Below are 27,176 nucleotides of genomic sequence, written 5' to 3' on the forward strand. Positions count from 1 at the left end.
AAAACTAAAAGCTGGTTCTTTGAGAAGATAAACAAAATTGATAAGCCATTAGCCAGACTCATCAAGAAAAAGAGGGAGAGGACTCAAATCAATAAAATCAGAAATGAAAAAGGAGAAGTTACAACAGACACCGCAGAAATACAAAGCATCCTAAGAGACTACTACAAGCAACTTTATGCCAATAAAATGGACAACCTGGAAGAAACGGACAAATTCTTAGAAAGGTATAACCTTCCAAGACTGAACCAGGAAGAAACAGAAAATATGAACAGACCAATCACAAGTAATGAAATTGAAACTGTGATTAAAAATCTTCCAACAAACAAAAGTCCAGGACCAGATGGCTTCACAGGTGAATTCTATCAAACATTTAGAGAAGACCTAACACCCATCCTTCTCAAACTCTTCCAAAAAATTGCAGAGGAAGGAACACTCCCAAACAACTCATTCTATGAGGCCACCATCACCCTGATACCAAAACCAGACAAAGACACTACAAAAAAAGAAAATTACAGACCAATATCACTGATGAATATGGATGCAAAAATCCTCAACAAAATACTAGCAAACAGAATCCAACAACACATTAAAAGGATCATACACCACGATCAAGTGGGATTTATCCCAGGGATGCAAGGATTCTTCAATATATGCAAATCAATCAATGTGATACACCATATTAACAAATTGAAGAATAAAAACCATATGATCATCTCAATATATGCAGAAAAAGCTTTTGACAAAATTCAACACCCATTTCTGATAAAAACTCTCCAGAAAGTGGGCATAGAGGGAACCTACCTCAACATAATAAAGGCCATATATGACAAACCCACAGCAAACATCATTCTCAATGGTGAAAAACTCAAAGCATTTCCTCTAAGATCAGGAACGAGACAAGGATGTCCACTCTCACCACTATTATTCAACATAGTTCTGGAAGTCCTAGCCACAGCAATCAGAGAAGAAAAAGAAATAAAAGGAATACAAATTGGAAAAGAAGAAGTAAAACTGTCACTGTTTGTGGATGACATTATACTATACATAGAGAATCCTAAAACTGCCACCAGAAAACTGCTAGAGCTAATCAATGAATATGGTAAAGTTGCAGGATACGAAATTAATGCACAGAAATCTCTTGCATTCCTATACACTAATGATGAAAAATCTGAAAGAGAAATTAAGGAAACACTCCCATTTACCATTGCAACAAAAAGAATAAAATACCTAGGAATAAACCTACCTAGGGAGACAAAAGACCTGTATGCAGAAAACTATAAGACACTGATGAAAGAAATTAAAGATGATACCAACAGATGGAGAGATATACCATGTTCTTGGATTGGAAGAATCAACATTGTGAAAATGAGTATACTACCCAAAGCAATCTACAGATTCAATGCAATCCCTATCAAAGTACCACTGGCATTTTTTACGGAGCTAGAACAAATCATCTTAAAATTTGTATGGAGACACAAAAGACCCCGAATAGCCAAAGCAGTCTTGAGGGAAAAAAACGGAGCTGGAGGAATCAGACTCCCTGACTTCAGACTATACTACAAAGCTACAGTAATCAAGACAATATGGTACTGGCACAAAAACAGAAACATAGATCAATGGAACAAGATAGAAAGCCCAGAGATTAACCCACGCACCTATGGTCAACTAATCTATGACAAAGGAGGCAAAGATATACAATGGAGAAAAGACAGTCTCTTCAATAAGTGGTGCTGGGAAAACTGGACAGCTACATGTAAAAGAATGAAATTAGAATGCTCCCTAACACCATACACAAAAATAAACTCAAAATGGATTAGAGACCTAAATATAAGACTGGACACTATAAAACTCTTAGAGGAAAACATAGGAAGAACACTCTTTGACATAAATCACAGCAAGATCTTTTTTGATCCACCTCCTAGAGTAATGGAAATAAAAACAAAAATAAACAAGTGGGACCTAATGAAACTTCAAAGCTTTTGCACAGCAAAGGAAACCATAAACAAGACGAAAAGACAACCCTCAGAATGGGAGAAAATATTTGCAAATGAATCAACGGACAAAGGATTAATCTCCAAAATATATAAACAGCTCATTCAGCTCAATATTAAAGAAACAAACACCCCAATCCAAAAATGGGCAGAAGACCTAAATAGACATTTCTCCAAAGAAGACATACAGACGGCCACGAAGCACATGAAAAGATGCTCAACATCACTAATTATTAGAGAAATGCAAATCAAAACTACAATGAGTTATCACCTCACTCCTGTTAGAATGGGCATCATCAGAAAATCTACAAACAACAAATGCTGGAGAGGGTGTGGAGAAAAGGGAACCCTCTTGCACTGTTGGTGGGAATGTAAATTGATACAGCCACTATGGAGAACAATATGGAGGTTCCTTAAAAAACTAAAAATAGAATTACCATATGACCCAGCAATCCCACTACTGGGCATATACCCAGAGAAAACCGTAATTCAAAAAGACACATGCACCCGAATGTTCATTGCAGCACTATTTACAATAGCCAGGTCATGGAAGCAACCTAAATGCCCATCAACAGACGAATGGATAAAGAAGTTGTGGTACATATATACAATGGAATATTACTCGGCCATAAAAAGGAACGAAATTGAGTCATTTGTTGAGAAGTGGATGGGTCTAGAGAGTGACATACAGAGTGAAGTAAGTCAGAAAGAGAAAAACAAATATCGTATATTAATGCATGTATGTGGAACCTAGAAAAATGGTACAGATGAGCCGGTTTGCAGGGCAGAAGTTGAGACACAGATGTAGAGAACGGACATATGGACACCAAGGGGGGAAAACTGCGGTGGGGTGGGGAGGGTGGTGTGCTGAATTGGGCGATTGGGATTGACATGTATACACTGATGTGTATAAAATTGATGCCTAATAAGAACCTGCAGTATAAAAAAACAAACAAAACAACTAATACTAAACTTTCATTGGGTTATTTGTATGGAAATATGTTAATATAAATGTTTCAGACATTACATGAAATTTCTAAAAATCGTGTATTTGTATCTGTATGGAGATATGTATGGAAATATGTTAATATAAATGTTTCAGACATTACATGAAATTTCTAAAAATCTTATATGTTCTGGTATAATGTTATAAGTAATAATCCTAGTTATTACTTTAAAATATATATCTCAGAAATAACTAATTTTCTTGTCAACTGCATTATTATGAACTTTCATCAAATCTTTAACCATGGTCATTTTTAAGTCTTTTGTCATTTACAGACAGTTCTGGGTGTACTCTGATGATTTTGCAAATATGTTCCTATAAAAGGGTTTCATCTTCAAGAAATTCATGGAAAAGACTCTGACAAGTACAGGTTTCTGGTAACTGACTGTACTGCTGAACTGAATGAATAAGCATTTTCAGAACTCTAATGAAAAACTGATGAACTCATAAAAGTGCTAACAAAAGATCAAGATGAAAAAAAAAATTAATTACATGGGACTGAGTGAACTGATGAGGATGAGTATAATTTTTGTGACTTTCTGTCTGAATTTAAAAAAAAAAAAATCCCACAAGGACTCAGAGGCAAAGAATATACAAATCAATTTTCACTGCAAAGTAAAGGAGCTGTTACAGTGGAGGATTACTGGACTGAATGTCAATATTATGACATAGTATGAGTGTGTTTCATGTTCGGTAATTGCAATCATTGTTGCTTTTGTTGTGGTCATCCATGTACAATGCTTGGTGTCAGTCTATTTATCTCTTGTAAAAATAAAATACAGTGTGTGTGTGTGTGTGTGTGTGTGGAAAAAAAAAATTAAGCTGCCCACTGCACCCTACCTTCACCTCTAAAAAAAAAAAAAATCTGTAAAAAATACGAACACATGGAGGCTAAACAACACACTACTAAATAACCAAGAGATAACTGAAGAAATCAAAGAGGAAATCAAAAAATACCTAGAAACAAATGACAATGAAAACACGATGACCCAAAACCTATGGGATGCAGCAAAAGCAATTCTAAGAGGGCAGTTTATAGCAATACAATCCTACCTCAAGAAACAAGAAACATCTCAAATAAACAACCCAACCTTACACCTAAAGCAATTACAGAAAGAACAAAAAAAACCCCCAAAGTTAGCAGAAGGAAAGAAATCATAAAGATCAGATCAGAAATAAATGAAAATGAAATGAAGGAAACAGTAGCAAAGGTCAATAAAACTAAAAGCTGGTTCTTTGAGAATATAAACAAAATTGATAAATCATTAGGCAGACTCATCAAGAAAAAAAGGGAGAAGACTCAAATCAATAGAATTAGAAATGAAAAAGGAGAAGTAACAACTGATACTGCAGAAATACAAAGGATCATGAAAGATTACTACAAGCAACAATATGCCAATAAAATGGACAACCTGGAAGAAATGGACAAACTCTTAGAAATGCACAACCTTCCGAGACTGAACCAGGAAGAAATAGAAAATATGAACAGACCAATCACAAGCACTGAAATTGAAACTGTGATTAAAAATCTTCCAACAAACAAAAGCCCAGGACCAGATGGCTTCACAGGCGAATTCTATCAAACATTTACAGAAGAGCTAACACCTATCCTTCTCAAACTCTTCCAAAATATAGGAGAGGGAGGAATACTCCCAAAGTCATTCCACGAGGCCACCATCACCCTGATACCAAAACCAGACAAAGATGTCACAAAAAAAGAAATCTACAGGCCAATATCACTGATGAACACAGATGCAAAAATCCTCAACAAAATACTAGGAAACAGAATCCAACAGCACATTAAAAGGATCATACACCATGATCAAGTGGGGTTTTTCCCAGGAATGCAAGGATACTTCAGTATATAGAAATCAGTCAATGTGATACACCATATTAACAAAGTGAAGGACAAATCCATATGATAATCTCAATAGATGCAGAAAAAGCTTTCAACAAAATTCAACACCCATTTATGATAAAAACTCTCCGGAAAGTAGGCATAGAGGGAACCTACCTCAACATAATAAAGGCCATATATGACAAACCCACAGCCAACATCATTCTCAGTGTCGAAAAATTGAAACCATTTCCTCTAAAATCAGGAACAAGACAAGGATGTCCACTCTCACCACTATTATTCAACATAGCTTTGGGAGTTTTAGCCACAGCAATCAGAGAAGAAAAAGAAATTAAAGAATCCATATCGGAAAAGAAGAAGTAAAGCTGTCACTGTTTGCAGATGACATGATACTATACATAGAGAATCATAAAGATGCTACCAGAAAACTACTAGAGCTAATCAATGAATTTGGTAAAGTAGCAGGATACAAAATTAATGCACAGAAATCTCTTGCATTTCTATACACTAAGGATGAAAAATCTTAAAGAGTAAATAAGGAAACACTCCCATTTGCCACTGCAACGAAAAGAATAAAATACCTAGGAACAAACCTACCTAAGGAGACAAAAGACCTGTATGCAGAAAATTATAAGACTGATGAACGAAATCAAAGATGATACAAACAGATGGAGAGATATACCATGTTTCTGGATTGGAAGAATCAACATTGTGAAAATGACTCTACTACCCAAAGCAATCTACAGATTCAATGCAATCCCTATCAAACTACCAATGGCATTTTTCACAGAACTAGAAGAAAAAATTTCACAATTTGTTGGAAACACAAAAGACCCCAAATACCCAGAGCAATCTTGAGAAAAACAGAGGGGGAGGAATCAGACTCCCAGACATCAGACTATATTACAAAGCTACAGTAATCAAGACAGTACGGTACTGGCACAAAAACAGAAATATAGATCAACGGAAGAGGATAGAAAGCCCAGAGGTAAACCCACGCACATATGGTCACCTTATCTTTGATAAAAGAGGCAAGAATATACAATGGAGAATAGACAGCCTCTTCAGTAAGTGGTGCTCGGAAAACTGGACAGCCACTTGTAAAAGAATGAAATTAGAACACTTTCCAACACCATCCAAAAAGAAACTCAAAATGGATTAAACACCTAAATGTAATAAGGCCAGACACTATAAAACTCTTGGAGGAAAACAAAGGAAGAACAATCTTTGACATAAATCACAGCAAGATCCTTTTTGACTCACCTCCTAGAGAAATGGAAATAAAAACAAAAATAAACAACTGGGACCTAATGAAACTTAAAAGCTTTTGCAAAGCAAAGGAAACCATAAAGAAGACGAACAGACAATCCTCAGAATGGGAGAAAATATTTGCAAATGAAGCAACTGACAAAGGATTAATCTCCAAAATATACAAGCAGCTCATATACCTCAATATCAAAAAAACAAACCCAATCCAAAAACGGGCAGAAGACCTAAATAGACATTTCTCCAAAGAAGATATACATATTGTCAACAAATACATGAAAGGATGCTCAACATCACTAATCATTAGAGAAATGCAAATCAAAACTACAGTGTGGTATCACCTCACACTGGTCAGAATGGCCATCATCAAAAAATCTAGAAACAATAAATGCTGGAGAGGGTGTGGAGAAAAGGGAACCCTCTTGCACTGTTGGTGGGAATGTAAATTGATACAGCCACTATGGAGAACCGTATGGAGGTTCCTTAAAAAACTAAAAATAGAACTACCATATGACCTAGCAATCCCACTCATGGGCATATACCCTGAGAAAACCATAATTCAAAAAGGGTCATGTACCACAATATTCATTGCAGCTCTATTTACAATAGCCAGGACGTGGAAGCAACCTAAGTGTCCATTGACAGATGAATGGATAAAGAAGATGTAGCATATATATACAATGGAATATTACTCAGCCATACAAAGAAACGAAATTGAGTTATTTAGTGAGGTGGATGGACCTAGAGTCTGTCATACAGAGTGAAGTAAGTCAGAAAGAGAAAAACTAATGCCATATGCTAACACATATATATGGAATCTAAAAAAAAAAATGGTTCTGATGAATCTAAGGGCAGGACAGGAATAAATACGCAGACATAGGAATGGACTTGAGGACATGGAGAGAGGGAAGGGTAAGCTGGGACGAAGTGAGAGAGTGGCACTGACATATATACACTACCAAATGTAAAATAGCTAGCTAGTGGGAAGCAGCTGCATCGCACGGGGAGATCAGATGTGTGCTTTGTGTCCACCTAGAGGGGTAGGATAGGGAGGGTGAGAGGGAGACGCAAGAGGGAGGGGATATGGGGATATATGCATACATATAGCTGATTCACTTCGTTATACCGCAGAAACTAACACAACATTGTACAGCAATTATACTACAATAGATTTTTTTTAAAAATTAAAAAAAAATAAATAAAGGTTATGGAGGACCTTAAGTCTAAGGAATTTGGTCTTTATTTACAGGGTGCCACTGAAAATTATTGAGCACGATACAATAATCAGTTAGATTTTTCCAGTAGTCTTAGAGGTAATGAGGGCTTGGCATAGGGTAGTGAGGTAAAGATGGAAGGGGCGACAGCTGGCAAAAATATTGCAGAGGTAGAATTGACCAGATGTGGCACACGACTGAATATAGGGGGAGAAGAAAGAATCCATGAATCTAAGATTTCAGTCTTAGGTAGCCGTATATACCCAAAGACAGTAGAAAAGTGGATGTGGGCTATGAGAGAGATCAGGGTTAGAGATATAGATTTGGGTATGGAGAGCTGAAGCTAAGAAAACAGTTGATGAATTTCTGAGGGGATAGTGTACAACAGAAATAAAAGAAGGGAGAAGAGAATAAATTCAACAAATGTTTATTGAAAACTTACCATGTACCAAGCATGTTCATGGGTGTTAAGGATAAAATGGAGAATGAGATAAACAGTACCTGCCCTCATCCAACATTTATTTGGGAAAAGAGACTACCAATAACATAAATAAAAAAGGAACAGTCAGAGCAATAGGATTAAGAGAGTATGTCAGGGATTCCCTGGTGGCGCAGTGGTTGAGAATCTGCCTGCCAATGCAGGGGACACAGGTTCGAGCCCTGGTCTGGGAAGATCCCACATGCCACGGGGTAACTGGGCCTGTGAGCCACAACTACTGAGCCTGCGCGTCTGGAGCCTGTGCTCCGCAACAAGAGAGACCGCGATAGTGAGAGGCCCGTGCACCGCGATGAAGAGTGGCCCCCGCTCGCCACAACTAGAGAAAGCCCTCGCACAGAAACGAAGACCCAACACAGCCAAAAGTAATAAATAAATTAATTAATTAATTAAAAAAAAAAGAGAGTATGTCATACATAGAATACAAATTTACAATTACCAAAGAGGAAGGGAGGCGGGGAAGGGATAAATTAGGAGTTTGGGATTAGCAGATACAAACTACTATACATAGAACAGATAAAACAACAAGGTCCTACTGTATAACACAGGGAACTATATTCAATATCTTGTAATAAACCATAATGGAAAAGAATATGATAAAGATATATATATAGATAGATATATCTGAATCACTTTGCTGTACACCAGAAACTAACAACACAACACTGTAAATCATCTATACTTCAATAAAAAAAAGAGAGTATGTCATTAGAAGCCAAAGAGAAAGTTTCTAGAAGGAAAAAGTAGTATTATATTCTCTTGTGCTAGAGAGACCAGAGGACAAAATGGACTGAGGGAAGAAATCATTAGACTTGATCATTAAAAGGTCACTAGCGGGGCTTCCCTGGTGGTGCAGTGGTCAAGAATCCACCTGCCAATGCAGGGGACACGAGTTCGAGCCCTGGTCCAGGAAGATCCCACATGCCGCGGAGCAACTAAACCCGTGCGCCACAACTATTGAGCCTGCGCTCTAGAGCCCGTTAGCCGCAACTACTGAAGCCCACATGCCTAGAGCCCGTGCTCCGCAACAAAAGAAGCCACCGCAGTGAGAAGCCCGTGCACCGCAATGAAGAGTAGCCCCTGCTCACCACAACTAGAGAAAGCCCGCACCCAGCAACAAAGACCCAACGCAGCCAAAAATAAATAAATACATTTATTAAAAAAAAAAAAAGGTCACTAGTGATATTCAAGAGCAGTTTATAGAATCAGATGCAAAAATCATCAAGAGGGAAATAGGTGGTGAGGCCAAAAACCTTAGAGTCATTCTTGTCTCATTTTGTCTCTCTTATCCTACATCTGGTTTGTCAGAGAATTCTGTCAGCTTTATTTTCATATTCTATCCAGAATCTGACCACTTCTCACCATCCATACTTCCTTCATCCTGGTCCATGCCGCCATCATCTCTTGCCTAGATTATTTCAGTGGCCACCTAAACTGGTCTCCCTGCTTCCCTTCCACCCTTGCATCCAGCTCAGTCTATTCAACACAGTGGCCGAGTGATTTTATCAAAATGCAAGTCAGATCTTGACACTCCTGTGTCCCAAACCCTCCCACTGGCTCCCCATCTCACTTAGACTTAATGACACAAATCTTTACAATGAACTACAATGTCTTTCTTACATGATCTGTTTCCCCACTGCTTCCTTGATCACATCTCCTGTTTTCCCTAATATTCCCTCTGCTCCAGCCACACTAGTCTCTTTGCTGTTCCTCAAACGCCACATATAGGCTCCTACCCCACACACCAGAGCCTTTGCATTTGCTACTCCCTCTGTCTGGAATGCTCTTTTTAAAGGTATCCTCATAGCCAGATCCCTCATTTCCTCAGGTCTCTACTCAAAAACTACCTTCTCACTGAGGCCCTCTCTGGCCACCTTGTCTAAAATTCCAACCCTTCATTCCTCCTCTAAAACATTTAATACTACCCTTTCCTACTTAGTTTTCTCTTTAGCACTTATCACTATCTAATATAACAGGGTCAGCAAACTATGGCCTTTGGGCTCCATCCAGCCTACCAACTATCAAGCTAAGTTTTACTTTTTTAAAAGGCTGAAAAAAATCAAAAAAAGAATACTTTATGACACAAAAAATTATATGAAATTCAAATTTCAGTGTTCCTAAATATAAAGTTTTGTTGGAACAAAGCCATGCCAATTTGTTTACATATGGTCTACGCCTGATTTCATGGTACAACAGCAGAGTTGAGTAGCTGCAAGAGAGACTGTATGGCCTAGAAAACCTAAAATATTTACTATGTGGTTCTGTATAGAAAATTTGCTGACCTCTCTAATATACCATAATATTTATCTTTTTATTGTCTGTCTCTCCTAGTAGAATATAAACTCTGTGGGGGTAGGGGGTTTTGTCTATTTGCCTAGGACAGTATTTAACATGTAGTAGACAGTTAATAAATATTTTTTGAATGAACGAATACTAAAAAAATATAGGCAGTAATTTTAGGTTATAAAGTTTGGTGATGAAAGGAAGGACAAACTATAATTTGGGGAGGATGACAAGGTTGAAGAAAGGTTTTTGAATAAAGAAGGCCTAAAAATAATTGTAGTGACAGGGGAAAGAAACAGTAGAGAGAGAAAGATGAAAGAGTTAGGGTTGAGATTTGTAGGGAAGGTCCCCTGGGAAAGTTACTTCTTTCTCAGAGATAAGGGAGAAGAAAGAATGGATAAAGAGAGAAGGTGATGAAGTTCATGTCAGTGGCTACAAGCCCAGGAAATTAGAAGATAAGGTTTTCTGCTAAAAGGAAGGATAAGGCATAGGTGCTTAGGGATAAAAAAAAATGTTTTGGAATCACCAAGGATTGGTGAGGAGTATGACAGAAAGTCAACAAGAGTCAGTTTTACTTAGTGCCTATATGAAAACTATGAAATTTTAGCAGATTCAATAAATATGGTTTCACAAAATTTCTGAACAGTACTCAAGTAGATCCAGGGAAGGAGTGAAAAAAGCAGACAATAAAAATTAACAAGACTAGGTGGGAATAGCAAAATAGTAAAATATGATGAACTGTGTAACTGTTTCACCTTTCTTCATCTGTCTTAGTGCACAGTAGAGTATTCCTTACATATGGAGGTATCAAATCAATATCTGCTAAGTTTAAGACAGGAAGGATGAAATGGAGAAATATACTAACAGTAATCAACAAGGCAATCTGGCCTTAAATGATATAATCACAAACTGAGTATACATATTAGGACCTGCCTGGTTTCCTGCTCTCTTCTTCTTCCCCTCCTTACTACTAATACCATTTGAACTCCCAATTACAGGTTCAGTCCTACACTAGGCTCTAGGACCAAACTTGGCATTAGTTAGAGGAAATTTAAGAAGCAGTGCTTCAAGTCTTAGAAGACTGTATCATCTACTCACTTTGTATTCTTTTTCTGGTAATTGCATCCCAGTCTGGCTCCCTATGCCTGAGCTCCACTCTTAAAAAGAGCCTCATGTTCCATTCACTTTAGGTTTGGAGCTCGACCTTGCTCTTTCTAGTCTATCTACACATACCCCCAGTGATGCAAAGATTTGAGTCCTGCATCTGAGTCCAAATGATTGAAGACCTGTTCCCTGCTGATATGCTTATGTGATGCCAACTACCTATGTGCCTAACTTATGGAATCTTTCCAACACTTAAATTTCCCCCATTGCCATAATCTTCTGATCTGCCCATTAGGATATCCTGATGCCAGCTGCTTGGCTGAGTCAAAGGCAACTTGTTCATCTCTGTAACTTCAGAGACTATCACAGTATCTCATACTATGTTCTTTCTATCTTGACTAGGTGATTACACATCCTTCCTTGGCCTGCAGATGTATCCATCCCCCCAGTTGGCATGTCTAGCTCCAGGTCCAGGTCCTTCCCAATCTTCCAGGTTAACATAAATCATAGAGTTACAAAAGCTTTGTGATTGCCTTCTTTACAGGTCTTTAAGTAAGCAGTAGGAAACTATCTTTCTGAAATAGGTAACGGTATTCTAAGCAGAAATATAATGAATTAGGTAACAAAATCTATGTGACATCTTCTTTTCAGGTCTTTAAGTAAACAGTAGTCAACCATCTTTCTGAAACACTTAAATGCTAGCCTGTGTAGAAATACGATGAATTAAGTAACCTTCCAACTTCTCTTTCAGGACCGTGAATTTGTAACAAACAAACTAAATGGTAAATATTCTTTTGAAAGAAAATCTGAAGTATTTATTAAGGTAAACAACCCTTCAAAGTAAACAAATCTTCAAAGAAAATGTCTAAAATTACAACCCTTAGTCACGTATTTTCCCCTAAATTTGTTATTAAAACTTAAAAAGCAACAAAAACCTTCATATTTTATCTGGATCCATACTTGTACTTCTTGTTTTTCGTCTTACCACAAGACAATACACCCCATCCCATTATGTGCATACTATATGATAACCAAAGGAAGAAATGTCCCAAATGCTTTGGGGAGTATGAATGGCTCTATCCTCAAGCAAGTTTTATCCCTTTTACCTTCTAGAATTTTGTCCTGATAAGAAATCAAATGCTGAACATTTTTTTAGATTGGTTGGAAAGGCAAAAGATAACCCAGAAAGTAAAAGAATGATATTTCATCCAAGTGTTTGCTCTCACTGAATGCTTGACCCAAAAAAATGTGTACCTTAAAATTTATTCTGCTTCAAAGGACAATACTGCAGATGGTTAGCAGCAGATAACTTTGTTCATGAATTGCAATGATATATTACCTTTCAGAACAGGGTGTTAAAAATAAACAGTAAGTAATGGAATTAAGAGTCTCCAAATTTTCTCTCCTTTTGGGAAGTTCCATTCATTAATGTTTATAGTGTGCAAGTCAGGAAAATATCAATTTGACTTTGTTCTGTATGAAGTAACTCTCAGACATCCTAACCTAACAGCCAAGAAGTCACACCACTACAACCATCTCTCTGCCATTGCCCATAACAACATTTGCTGCCTTTGAAAAACAGATAAATCAAAGGACCTTATCAAATTGTTCCAAATGCAGGTAACAAGAAGCCATGTTCCTCTGTAGCTTGGCCAAGTTCACGTACGTTTGATCACATGCATAAAATCTCAGAGAACAGTGGTACCAGTGTAGGGCAGCGCCATAATCTTGTACCTAAAGTTTAAAAAGAAATAACAAAATCACAGAGATATCTCTATATTTGACCCTAATTGTTCCAAGTCACCTTTAGAAACAAAAAAAATGGCACTGTTTACATTTTTAGGCAACCAAAACACGACATCCTCTTTAGTTGAATGCTAAGTGCATTTTATTATCAGCCTTGATCAATATAAGTTATAGATAAAGTGGCAATCAATATTCTCTCTTCTTTCCTCACATTAGAGGTTTCATGGAAACCAACAAAATTAAAAGGCAACCTATGAAATCAGAGAAAATATTTGCCATATTTTGGGGGGTTAATATCCAAAATATATAAGGAAATACTACAACTCAGTAGCAAAAAATAAAAACAAAAAACAAAAACAGAAACAAGAACAAAAACAAAACCCGATTATAAATGGGCAAAGGATCTGGACAGACTTTTCCAAAGAAGACATACAAATGGCCAATAGGTACATGAAAAGGTGCTCAACATCACTTATCATCAGGAAAATGCAAATCAAAACCACAGTGAGATATCACTTCACATCTGCTACAATGGCTAACATCAGAAAGACAAGAGATAACAAATGGTAGTGAGGATGTAGAGAAAAGGGAAACCTTGTACACTGTTGGTAGGAATGTAAACTGATATAGCCACTATGGAAAACAGTTGGAGGTTTCCCAAGAAATTAAAAATAGAACTACCATACAATCCAGTAATCCTACTTCTGTGTGGGATACCCAAAGAAAGTGAAATCATTATCTCAAAGAGATAATTGTACTGCCATGTCCATTGCAGCAAGCCAAGGTATGGAAACAACCTAAGTTGTTGTTTACTGATGAATGTGGGTAAAGAAAGTACAGTATATGTATAAAATGGAATATTAGCCTTAAAAAAGAACGAAATCCTGCCATTTGTGACAACATGGATGAACTTGGAGGACATTATGCTAAATGATATAAGTCAGAAAGAGAAAGACAAACACTGCATGGTATCACTTATATGTAGAATCTAAAGTAAAGAAAGAAAAGCCAAACTCATAGAAACACAGAGTAGAATGGTGTTTTCCAGGGGTTTGAGGGTGGGGGAAATGGAGAATGGTTGGTAAAAGGGTACAGACTTCCAGTTATAAGATGAAAAAGGTCCGAGGATCTAATATATACATTAGATATATGGTGACTATAGTTGGTGATACTGGCTTGTATAATTGAATTTTGCTAAGAGAGCAGAACTTAAATGTTCTCACCAAAAAGAAAAAAAGGTAAATATGTGAGGTGATGGACATGTTAAATAAATCATTAGAACTCTTTCACAATGTATATGTATAGCAAATCAAATCATCATATTGTACACTTTAATCATAATTTTGTCAATTATACCTCAAAAAAGCTGAAAAAAATGAAATTCCACATATGGGATGAAGAGTCTGAGAGGGTGGTGAGCCACCCTAGAAAACTCAGAATACGATTTAAAAGTTATTAAAACAACAATGATAAAAATTTTAAAAGGGAACACCCATAATTTACCATTCAAATACAGCTATTTTCATTTCTACACATTTCATTTTAATTTTACCCTTTTGTATTTTTATATAGTTGTAATCATACCTTATATTACAATTTCATTTTCTATTCTTTCCATTTAACTTCATTTTGTAAATATTAATCTATGTTGCTATGTAGGATAAGAAAATGTAGGCTATTTAGTAAATTTCCAGGTTTTTCACTATTTTAATTAAATGCTATGTTTTTGTACAAAAATGTTTTCTTACTTTTGAGGCACTTTAAAATTTTCAATGGTAAGAAGCTATTAGGAAAAATCTAATAGAAATGACCTGGATAACTTTTTTTAAGATAAGAAAATTAAGGGGGCTTACCTGGTGGCACAGTGGTTAAGAATCCACCTGCCAATGCAGGGGACACGGGTTCAAGCCCTGGTCTGGGAAGATCCCATATGCCGCGGAGCAACTGGGCCCATGAGCCACAATTACTGAGCCTGCGCGTCTGGAGCCTGTGCTCCGCAACGAGAGTCCGCGACAGTGAGAGGCCCACGCACCGCGATGAAGAGTGGCCCCCGCTTGCCACAACTAGAGAAAGCCCTCGTACAGAAACGAAGACACAACACAGCCATAAATAAATAAATAAATAAATTTTAAAAAAAGACTGGAATATCTTAAAAAAAAAAAGATAAGAAAATTAAGATCGCTCATGCACACCAAGGTACCCTATCAAGAAACTTCACATTTTTCAATGAAAGACAGGAGTCATTAGTACCTAAAAGGAATAAAGCTCACTCCCTACTAGGAACAACTGTGCTGAGGAGGTATAACACTGCCTTTGACTATTTAGAATTAAGATTACATTCTTCTCCAGTGTTGGAAGTGGGAGTTAAAAAAATTATCCTACAAGACTGGAAAATGAGAGAAAAAAAGATTCAATATGAGAAGGGAATTCTGAAATAATTTTTTACTTGCTCAGTAAAGAAACAGAGATGCTCTAAAAGAAAATAAGAATATCATTCTATTTTGCAGCACCTTAATGTATAAAACAAGATGTTTTATGTATACACTGTGAAATGACCACCACAATCAATGAACATATCCATCCTTCTGCAATGTCTAATCTGATGTTAATACTATGCAGTATATTTTTGATCCTAGACATACTTTTCATCTCTGGAAGTTTGATTTGGGTCTTTTATATCTTCCATGTCTCTACCTAACTTTTTGAATATATGGAATACAATTATAAGAGCTATTTTAATGTCCTCTGTTAATGTTAACTTCTATGTTAGTTTCAATTGTTGCTTCTTTTCTTCATTATAGGTTGCATTTTCCTGCCTGTTTGTATGCTTGGTAATTTATTATCAGATATCAGACGTTATAAACTTTACCTTGTTGGGTGCTGGATAGTTCTGCATTCTGGTAAATATCCTTGACCTCTACTCTGGCAAGCACTTAAATTCCTTGGGATCAATTTGATCCTTTCAGGTCATACTTTTATGATTTTTCAGGTAGGTCTGGAACAGTGCTCCGTTTAGGACTAATTACTCCCCACTACCAAAACAAGACCTTTCTGAATTCTCTACCCAATGCCCCATGAATTAGAAGTTTTCCAGTCTGGCTGGTATGAACAGGTTCTATTCCCAGACCTGTGTGAGTGCCAGGCACTGTTCTAATACTTTTAGATGGTGACTCCTCTGGCTTTAGGTATTTTCATCCCGTATTATCCTGATCAGTACTCTGTTAAAACACTTGAGAAGGATTCTCTGATTGTTGGAGTTCTCTTTCTTGCTCTGTTCTCCTCTCTGATACCCTGTCCTATGAATTCTAGCTACCTTGGTCTTCCCAGACTCTCAGCTCCAACTCCTCAAATTAGGAAGCCTGCTAGGATCCACTTCAGTTTCTTTCCTCTTTTTCTTTTTTAACATCTTTATTGGAGTATAATTGCTTTACAATGGTGTGTTAGTTTCTGCTGTATAACAAAGTAAATCAGCTATATGTATACATATATCCCCATATCCCCTCCCTATTGCAACTCCCTCCCACCCTCCCTATCCCACCCCTCTAGGTGGTTACATAGCACCGAGCTGATCTCCCCGAGTGATGTAGCTGCTTCCCACTAGCTATTTTACGTTTAGTAGTGTATATATGTCTATGCCACTCTCTCACTTCGTCCCAGCTTACCCTTCCCCGTCCCCGTGTCCTCAAGTCCATTCTCTACATCTGTGTCTTTATTCCTGTCCTGCCCCTAGGTTCTTCAGAACCATTTTTTTTTTTAGATTCCATATATATGTGTTAGCATACGGTATTTGTTTTTCTCTTTCTGACTTACTTCACTCTGTATGACACACTCCAGGTCCATCCACCTCACTACAAATAACTCGTTTCTTTTTATGGCTGATTAATATTCCATTGTATATATGTGCCACATCTTCTTTATCCATTCATCCGCTGATGGACACTTAGGTTGCTTCCATGTCCTGGCTACTGTAAATAGAGCTGCAATGAACATTGTGGTACATGACTCTTTTTGAATTATGGTTTTCTCAGGGTATATGCCCAGTAGTGGGAATGCTGGGTCGTATGGTAGCTCTATTTTTAGTTTTTCAAGGAACCTCCATACTGTTCTCCATAGTGGCTGTATCAATTTACATTCCCACCAACAGTACAAGAGTGTTCCCTTTTCTCCACACCCTCTCCAGCATTTATTGTTTCTAGATATTTTGATTATGGCCATTCTGACCGGTGTGCGATTATATCTCATTGTAGTTTTGATTTGCATTTCTCTAATGATTAATGATGTTGAGCATCCTTTCATGTGTTTGTTGGCAATCTGTACATCTTCTTTGGAGAAATGTCTATTTAGGTCTTCTGCCCCTTTTTGGATTGGGTTGTTTGTTTTTTTGATATTGAGGTGCATGAGCTCCTTGTATATTTTGGAGATTAATCCTTTGTCAGTTGCTTCATCTGCAAATATTTTCTCCCATTCTGAGGGTTGTCTTTTCATCTTGTTTATGGTTTCCTTTGCTGTGCAAAAGCTTTTAAGTTTCATTAGGTCCCATTTGTTTATTTTTGTTCTTATTTCCATTCCTCTAGGAGGCGGGTCAAAAAGGATATTGCTGTGATTTATGTCATAGTCCACTTCAGTTTCTATTCCTATGCTACAGCCTGGAAACTCAAGGTAGTAAGCTGAACAACTGCAGTGCTCACCTTGTTTATTTCCTATCTACCAGAGATCACTCTCCATTGCCTAATGTCCAGTGTCTTAAAAACCATTTTTTCATGCATTTTGTCTTGTTTTTTTGGAGGTAGCGAGAGGGAGCAAGGTGTTATTCAGGCAAGGACATCAACCAGGTCTCTTACATTTTGGTTGGAAGTGGAAATCCACTAAAACAGTACGTCCATTCTTACACATACACACACAAATGCATACGGATTAGAAGGTAATATATAAAATTTTAAGAGTGATTGGATTAAGAATGACTATTCTTTTTAAAAAAACTTACCTGTGGTTTCAAATTTTCTACAGTAAACCTGGACTGTTTTGTAAAAAGAAAAAATATTACTACGTTTTTTTGCATTTTTATTACACCACAATTTTTTTAAAAGGTTTTTTAAAGAGCAGTTTTGGGATCACAGCAAAATTGAGAGGAATGTACAGATATCTGCTAGATACCTCCTGACCCCACACATGTATAGCCTCCCCCATCATCAACATCCTCTACCAGAGTGGTGTATTTGTTACAACTGATGAACTTACATTAGGGTTCACTCTTGGTGTTGTACATTCTATGGGTTTAGACAAATGGATAACGACATGCGTCCATCATTATAGTATCATTCAAAGTATTTTCACTGCCCTAAAAGTCCTCTGTGCTCCATACCTCAATTTTTAAAGGAAATAAAACCCTCTGACTTTCTTGCTCCTCATGTTAAAATAAATTATACTTTCCTATATCTTAATATCAGTGATGTCATTTCCCTACACTGTAAACTCCCAATGCGGATGAATCACATCTTAGTATTTTTATTTTTATTTTATTTTTTAAAAAATAAATAAATTACTTAATTTATTTATTTTTGGCTGCGGTGGGTCTTTGTTGCTGCATGTGGGCTTTCTCTAGTTGCGGCGAGTGGGGGCTACTCTTCATTGTGGTGCGCAGGCTTCTCATTGTGGTGGCTTCTCTTGTTGCAGAGCACAGGCTCTAGGCACACGGGCTCAGTAGTTGTGGCTCACGGGCTCTAGAGTGCAGGCTCAGTAGTTGAGGCACGTGGGCTTAGTTGCTTCCGCAGCATGTGGGATCTTCCTGGACCAGGGCTCAAACCCGTGTCCCCTGCATTGGCAGGCGGATTCTTAACCACTGAGCCACCAGGGAAGTCCACATCTTAGTATTTTTAAATAAATTCTTGCCCAATGCCCATTAAAATTCTACATTATAAATATTTAATAAATAGACAGTACCTAAGCAGAAAGAGATTATTAAAGTACTTGATGCTCTATGATTTTTATAGTGAATACACTGTTTTATTTGTTGGGGTGAAGAAAGAATATAAAGAATGAAAATAGATTATTCCCAAACCTGAAAACTTTGGGCAGCTTTTTTCCATAGAATGTTGTGTAAACAGCCTACTAATTCTCTTCTCAGTTGTCTTCCTGTTTGGTGACCTGAAAAAAAAAAAAAAAAAGTTCCAAAAACAAGAATCAAGATCTATTACATTAAATAAAGAGCACTAACTGTGCTCTTCAGAACCTATAATCTTTAAGTAATGGCTACAAACACAATCACATTCAGACAGGTTTTCATCATCAATTTTAGATTTACTAGCTAAATTGATTATGTAATACAATCAGAGTTTGCTAGAATCACTGTAATTCGCCCATCAATCTGTAATAGTTTTCCAGCCTAGTCGCTTTTTAACATATTTTCTAAGTTCCAAATTTGATCATCATCTGGTGCCTTAATGTTATTATCAATGAACAGACAGCAATGCTAGAAATCATTAATAAGAAGTGTTTATACTATTATGTACTAACTAGATCAGATCAAGTTTCCAAGAAAGGCCAATTATACCTTAAAGCCTTTGTAAAATACTTTAAGATCACGTTTACACATAAACTCTATTACTTTAAATTGTAACTCATGTCTGATTGTTTCTGGTCTAGACATTTACAGGGTTCAAATACATTATCACACACTAAGGTAAAGTTTAAGCTATAATAGAATTCTATACCCCTTTCACTTCCACCCCTTTGGCACTATCAATTTCCATGAAAGGCTTCATTAGAAAACTGAGAGTCTGACCCCTCAGCAGACATAGTTTGTTCCATGACTTAGTTAAAAATACTCACATGAGAGTAAAAAGCCACATAAAGCATCTACTTAAAATATTTTCATACTTTGAAAGTGTAAGTGTATAATTAGATACCACAATATAACTTGGGTTAACTGTAATCTTAGAAAATTAGTTATTCTGGATAGCAAAGTTTTCTAGTTACCTGGCAGTTTACTTTCATTAAACATAAAATAATTTTTTATTTTAAAAAGTCTAAATCATTTAAAGTTCTTAATTTTTCTAAAAATTATGTTTTTTGAATTATGTTTTTCTAAACATACATTCTAGTTTTCTGAAGCACAATTTAACTTTTGCTTGACTATTCAAGATCAACACTAACAACTACTGTGTTTTATTGTACTGATAGTATATCATAATGATGCCTTCAGTAATTATTATGTAGTACAGATTATTATACTTTCTTAAATACTTGAAATTGTTTTATACAATTTATAAGGTTTTTCCCTCCCTTGTGATTGGGTTATCTGTATATTTCCCTGTAGGTCCTTTCTCCCTTTATAATATGCTACCATTAAAATGCTGAGGGTTGGAAAACCAGATAACCAAGCTTAACAACACTGGGTCTAAAAATAACTGGATTCTTAGTGAGGATATGGAGGAAGGGTGTCATCAGTAAAATACAGTTCATAGAATCTAGAGTTCAAAAGACTCTTAGAGATTATCTAGTCAAAAGATTTCCTTTAAAAAAATCAATGACTTTGTTTTTATAAAAATTCAAGCAATCTGGTAAAAAACAAAGAAAGCAATAAATCACCTAAACTGCCACCACTCAGAATAAATTCCAGTGTTAACATTAGTGACTATCATTCCAGTTGTATCTCTATATATGTATAGAGTAGGAAAGACAGATCAGGGCAAGAATTTTCTAATAAAGGGATCGTACTCTCTGTGTTCTTCAGGGTATAGGGTTCTACAGAGAGATGGGGGATTAATGGAATGCTGAGATCTGGCTCTACATCTCTGCTTTAACCAAAGCAACTCTAGTCTATTTTATTGGGGGCAGGGTTCATATACAATTGCATCACAAAAGGATGCTACTGCTGCTGCTAAAAAGAAGTTAAAAAGTAGAAATGTACTTCACAACCTTCATTTTATAGTTGGAAAAAGCCAAGATCCAGAGATATTACTGACTTGCCTGAAGGTACACAGCTAATTTGAGATCAAACTGAAACATGAAATTAGGCTTATAATCTCACAATTTTCCATTACACATGAGGTTTAAGCTCAGAGGTTTGTCTGTTTTTGTTGATGTTTTGTTATCTTTGTTTAGCTTTCATTCTAGCTTGCCAAATATGTGGAATCTGGATAGGTGAGTTGTTATAGTCAAAGGGTATTAAGGAGAAAAAAAAGGAAGTGAAAGGAAAAAATCTGTTGACCTGAGGATTTTGCTACTGTTCTGACCTCCACCTTAGAACTACATGCGTATTAACACCTTTCTAAAACACCTGCAGAAATCCTACTGACCTAGTGGAATTGTCACTCCACTCACTTGGCCTGTGATACCTCAGTGAACTTCTCCACCATCCAATGGACCTCAGTTACACCCTCTTCAAAGAAGTCTGAGCCTCAGCCTTAGTGATGGGGGAATGTGTTCAATCCCTGTGTACTCTGCCTCAACCCTAGAGCTACTGACTGCCCCTATATTTGTCATTCTTGTCTTCTTTAGAGTTCTTTTTACCCCTTAGTAGTTATGTCCCATTACTAGTTAATAATTCTTTATATTAAACTTTCTCTGTTTGAAAAAAAAAAAAAAGAAATCCTACTGACCTATAATGATTTCTTCAATCTTCGCCATGGCAAGCAATTCTTCCTTCCTTTGTAAAAGCATGTCAAGATGGAGCAGTAGAGCTTTACCAATATTTTCTGATGACTTAAAATGTTCACAGATAATCTTCACGAAATAAAACCCAACAGATTCTCTGTTCAATGAGACACAATTTTACGTGGTGTGAATAAAATAACTTTTTTTAATTAACAAGGCGAAAGTTTGTTTGAGTATGAGCAAAACAGACAAGATAAAACTATATCTGAACTTAGGTAATATCATTAAATGTCTAAATAAGCCTATTGGTCAACAATAAATGCTTTAATTCAATTTCTGTTTAATTTATCAAGCCACAAACATTTTCTTTTTATGAACACATAGAGTCAGATAATCATTTCTCTACTAATATCTAATTGGTTCTTTTTTCTCCAAAACTTATGTCAGTTTATAAATATTGGAACATGAGATCCATAAAGTGAAGATACATGAACTGACATTACAAATTTACCAGTCCCTGTTCATGAGAACTTTTATGATATACTTTCATTAGCAACTTTCAAATATACTATACAGCACTGTTTACTATAGTCATCATGTACATTACATCCCCAGTATTTATTTATCTTATAACTGGAAGTTTCTACCTTTTGACCACCTTCTCAAGTCATTATGCTGTATAGCTTAAACTTATACAGTGCTGAATGTCAATTATATCTCAATAAAACTGAAAGAAGAAAAAGAAATTTACCAATTCCCTCTGCCAATAATTCCTTTAAAAATTTATTTATGCTTATTACACAAATAATATACCAGTAGATAATGATTATTTTAAATGCAAACAGTTCATGGATTGGAAGACTTAATATTGTTAAGATGGCAATACTCCCAAAGTGATCTACAGATGTAATGCAATCCCTATGAAAATCCCAATGACAATTTTTTGCAGAAATGAAAAACTCCATCCTAAAAATCAAACAGAATATCAAGGTACCCAGAAGAGCCAAAACAATCCTGAAACAGAAGAACAAAGCTGGAGGACTCATACTTCATGACTTCAAAATTTACTACAAAGATAGAGTAATCAAAATAATGTGGTACTGGCATAAAGACACAAATACACCAATGGAATAGAATAGAGTCTAGAAATAAATTCTCACATATATGGTCAAATCATTTTCGACAAAGGTGCCAAGAGCATTCCATGGAGGAAAAAAAACTGTCTTGCCAATAAACGGTGCAGGGACAACTGGATATCCATAAGCAAAAGAATGAAATTGGACCTTTACCTTACACCATATACAAAAATGAACTCAAAACGGATCAAAGACCTAAATGGAAGAGCTAAAATATAAAACTTTTAGAAGAAAATGTAAGGGAAAAATCTTTACAACACTGGATTTGGCAATGATTTCTTTGATATGACACCAAAAGCACAAGTAACAAAAGTAAAAATAAACTGGACTATGTCAAAATTTTTAAATTTTGTGTATCAAAGAACACAATCAACAGAGTGAAAAGGCCACCTATGAAATGGGAGAGAATATTTGCAAATCATACGTCTGATACAGAGTTAATATCCAGATATATAAAGAACACCTAAAACTCAACAACAAAAAATCAACTGACTTAAAAATGGGCAAAGGGCTTGAATAGAAATTTTTCCAAAGAAGATATACAAGTGGCAAAAATCTCATGAAATACTTGACATCATTAATGATTAGGGAAATGCAAATCACAGCCACAATGAGATACACCTCACACCCATTAGGATGGCTACTGTCACAAAAACAAAAAATAACAAGTGTTGGCAAGAATGTGGGAATACTGGAAACCTGTGCACTGTTGCTGGGAATGTAAAATGGTGCAGCCACTATGGAAAACAGTATGGTGATTCCTTTAAAAAATTAAAAACAGAATTTCCATATGATCTACTAATTCTACTTCTGGGTATAAACCCAAAATAACTGAAAGCAAGGTCTCAAAGAAATATTTTTACACCCACTTGCATAGCAGTATTATTCACAATAGCCAAAAGGTGCAAGTAATACAAGTCTCCATTGATGGATGAATGGATAAACAAAATGCAGTATATACACACAGTGGAATATTATTCAGCCTTTCAAAAGGAGGAAATTCTGACACATGCTACAACACGGATGAACCTTGAGGACACTATGCTAAATGAAATACAATAGTAACAAAAGGAACAATAGTGTATGATTTCACTAATATGAGGTACTTACAGTAGTCAAATTCATAGAGACGGAAAGTAGAATGGTGTATGCCAGGGACTGGGAAAGGGGAGAATAGGGACTTGCTGCTTAATGGGTACAAAGTTTTAAATGTGCAAGATGAAAAGATCTCTGGAGTTTGGTTAATGCACTTAACACTATGAATGTTAATTGTAACAAACTTAACAATGTGAATATACTTAACACTGATGAACTGTACACTTAAAAATAGTTAACATGGTATGTTTTATGCTTTGTGTATTTTACCACAATTTAAAACTTCAAAATAATTTTAATTAAAAAATGAAAATACCATAAAATCGGTGTTGAGCTTTGTCAAAAGCTTTTTCTGCATCTATTGAAATGATCATATGGTTTTTATTCTTCAATTTGTTAATGTGGTGTATCACACTGATTGATTTGCATATACTGAAGAATCCTTGCATCCCTGGGATAAATCCCACTTGATCAGGGTGTATGATCCTTTTAATGTGTTGTTGGATTCAGTTTGCTAGTATTTTGTTGGGGATTTTAGCATCTCTGTTCATCAGTGATACTGGCCTGTAATTTTCTTTTTTGGGGTTATCTTTGTCTCATTTTGGTATCAGGGTGATGGTGGCCTCATAAAATGAGCTTGGGAGTGTTCTTTCCTCTGCAAATTTTTGGAAGAGTTTCAGAAAAGTAGGTGTTAACTCTTCTATAAATGTCTCATAGAATTCGCCTGTGAAGCCATCTGGTCTTGGACTTTTGTTTGTTGGAAGACTTTTAATCACAGTTTCAATTTCAGTACTTGTGACTGGTCTGTTCATATTTTCTATTTCTTCCTGGCTCAGACTTGGAAGGTTGTATCTTTCTAAGCATTTCTCTATTTCTTCTTCCATTTTATTGGCATATAGTTGCTTGTAGTAATCTCTCATGATCCTTTGTATTTCTGTGGTATCTGTTATAACATTTCCTTTTTCATTTCTAATTTTATTGATTTAATTCCTCTCCTTCTTTTTCTTGATGAGTCTGGCTAAAGGTTTATCAATTTTGTTCATCTTCTCAAAAAACCAGCTTTCAGTTTCATTGATCTTTGCTGCTATTGTCTTCATCTCTATTTCATTTATTTCTGCTGTGATCTTTATGACTTCTTTCCTTCTACTGACTTTCGGTTTTTTCTGTCTTCTTTCTCTGGTTGCTTTAGGTGTGAGGATAGGTGGTTTATATGAGATTTTTCTTGTTTCTTGAAGTAAGATTGTACTGCTATAAACTTCTCTCTTAGAACTGCTTTTGCAGTGTCCCATAGGTTTTGGATTGCTGTGTTTTCGTTGTTGTTTGTCCCTAGGTACTTTTTGATATTCTCTTTGATTTCTTTCTTCAGTGATCCATTGAATACATAGTAACATATTGTTAGCCTCCATGGATTTGTGGTTTTTTACAGTTTTTTTTTCCTGTAACTGATTTCTAATCTCATAGTGTTGTCCAGAAAGTGGGCTTAGAGGGAACCTACCTCAACATAATAAAGGCCACATATGACAAGCGTACAGCTAACATAATACTCAATGGTAAAAAGCTGAAAGCATTTCCTCTAAGATCAGTAACAAGACAAGGAGGTCCACTCTCGCCACTTTTATTCAACATAAGTTTTGGAAGTCCTAGCCATGGTTATCAGAGAAGAAGAAGAAATAAAAGGAATCCAAACTGGAAAAGAAGAAGTAAAACTGTCAGTGTTTGCAGATGACATGATACTATACATAGAAAAATCCTAAAGATGCTACTAGAAAACTACTAGAGTTCATCAATGAATTTGGTAAAGTTTCACAATAGAAAACTCATACACAGAAATCTCCTGCATTCCTATACACTAACAGTGAAAGATCAGAAAGAGAGATTAAGGAAACAATCCCATTTACCACTGCAACAAAAAGAATAAAATACCTATGAATAAACCTACTTAAAGAGACAAAAGACCTGTACTCAGAAAACTATAAGATACTGATGAAAGAAATCAAGGTGACACAGATGGAGAGATATACCATGTTCCTGAATTGAAGAATCAATATTGTCAAAATGACTATACTACCCAAAGCAATCTACAGATCCAATGCAATCCCTATCAAACTACCAATGGCATTTTTCACAGAACTAGAACAAAAAATTTCACAATTTGTTGGAAACACAAAAGACCCCAAAGAGACAAAGCAATCTTGAGAAAGGAAAACGGAGCTGGAGGAATCAGGCTCCCTGACTTCAGACTATACTTCAAAGCTACAGTAATCAAGACAGTATGGTACTGGCACAAAAACAGAAATATAGATCAATGGAATAGGATAAAAGTCCAGAGATAAATCCATGCACTTATGGTCACCAAATCTATCACAAAGGAGGTAAGAATATACAATGGAGAAAAGACAGTCTCTCCAATAAGTGGTGCTGGGAAAACTGGACAGCTATATGTCAAAGAATGAAATTAGAACACTTGCTAACACCGTACACAAAAATAAACCCAAAATGGATTAAAGACCTAAATGTAAGGCTGGATACTATAAAACTCTTAGAGGAAAACATAGGCACAAGACTCTTTGACATAAATAGTAGCAAGATCTTCTTTGATCCACCTCCTAGAGTAATGAAAATAAAAACAAAAATAAACAAATGTGATCTTATTAAACTTAAAAGCTTTTGCACAGCAAAGGAAACCATAAAAAACACGAAAAGACAACCCTCAGAAGGGGAGAAAATATGTGAAAACAAAGCAACTGACAAGGGATTAATCTCCAAAATATATAAACAGCTCACACAGCTCATTATCAGAAAAACAAACTACCCAATCAAAAAATGGGCGGAAGATCTAAATAGACATTTCTCCAAAGAAAACATACAGATGGCTAAAAACCACATGAAAAGATGCTCAACATCACTAATTATTAGAGAAATGAAAATCAAAACTACAATGAGGTATCACCTCACACCAGTCAAAATGGCCATCATCAAAAAGTCTACAAGTAATAAATGCTGGAGAGGATGTGCCTAAAAGGGAACCCTCCTACACTGTTGGTGGGAATGTAAACTGGTACAGCCACTATGGAGAACAGTATGGAGGATCCTTAAAAAACGGAAAATAGAGCTACCATATGATCCAGCAATCCCACTCCTGGGCATATACCCGGAGAAAACCATAATTCAAAAAGATACATGCACCCCAGTGTTCATCACAGCACTATTCACAATAGGCAGGACATGGAAGCAACCTAAGAGTCCATCAACAGATGAATGGATAAAGAAAATGTGGTACATATATACAATGGAACATTACTCAGCCATAAAAAAGAACGAAATAATGCCATTTGCAGTGACATGGGTGGACCCAGAGATTGTCATACTGAGTGAAGTAAGTCAGA

Source organism: Balaenoptera musculus, chromosome X, assembly GCF_009873245.2.
Source record: "Balaenoptera musculus isolate JJ_BM4_2016_0621 chromosome X, mBalMus1.pri.v3, whole genome shotgun sequence".
In the NCBI taxonomy this organism is placed as follows: Eukaryota; Metazoa; Chordata; class Mammalia; order Artiodactyla; family Balaenopteridae; genus Balaenoptera; species Balaenoptera musculus.